The sequence below is a fragment of the Sinocyclocheilus grahami genome, unplaced genomic scaffold (genome assembly GCF_001515645.1).
Source record: "Sinocyclocheilus grahami isolate Dianchi unplaced genomic scaffold, SAMN03320097.WGS_v1.1 scaffold255.1, whole genome shotgun sequence".
In the NCBI taxonomy this organism is placed as follows: Eukaryota; Metazoa; Chordata; class Actinopteri; order Cypriniformes; family Cyprinidae; genus Sinocyclocheilus; species Sinocyclocheilus grahami.
Window position 1 is genome coordinate 1,511,070 of NW_015505434.1, and position 816 is coordinate 1,511,885.

General features: G+C 39.2%; 1 protein-coding gene across 1 annotated transcript in view; it reads right to left on the minus strand.

The window, feature by feature from the left end:
- The window catches only part of LOC107598765 (GRB2-associated-binding protein 1-like), a 73,974-nt gene that overhangs the window by 56,030 nt on the left and 17,128 nt on the right, over nucleotides 1–816 (minus strand). The gene's annotated exons all lie outside the window — the stretch shown is intronic.

The window sequence follows — 816 nt, forward strand, 5'->3', positions numbered from 1 at the left end:
TAGCAAATACTTAAACTAATAACAAAACATACTTACATACATTTACCCTTTTTTTTTTTTAAATAGCCTTTGTGCACAGCCAGCCTTGTACTCTTCTCGGTTCAAAAAAGCTGTCGTCCATAAAATGCGTTGCACAAATTCGAACATCTGGGTTGTGCTGTTCTGTTGTAAATAAATCTTAACCAGTGATTCCTAATTGCATCTACTTCCGGAAGGCCAAATAAACTGCATTTGCTTTCGCACTGAATCACACAGAGTCTCCCTGACATGGCTGCATCAACACTACTGCTGTTCCTGAAACCACGCCTTCTTTCTTTGCATGCACATTTGGGCGGCATTATGCTAATATTTCCACATAGTGACATAGACATGTGGGGGCGTGTTAGAACGAGCCATTTTAGGTAGGTGTGGCTGACTCTTAACTTTTATAAAGAATATCTCTTTGGATTTGAGACTTTAGTCTTTGCAACTTTACAGATCTTCTTTATGCACCAAGAGCTTGTAACACTCCAAAGAGAAAGGAAAACTTGAAATCGCATCATATGACCCCTTTAATATGGAAGTGGTTTAATACAACAACAGGAAAAATCAAATGCAACTATGTTTCCAAAATTGTTTCCCACCAATAAGGAATGTAAATAGCCTGCATATAAAATGTTGTGCTCTGGATCAAACTGATGGAGCCCTGGTGAATAATGAAAAGACTCTTGAGCTTCCCAGCAAAAAGAGAAAGGTCACAGAGTAAAGGGAGAGACTATGTATGGTTGTGTGTGTGTGTGTGTGTGTGTGTGTGTGTGTGTGTGTGTGTGTGTGTGT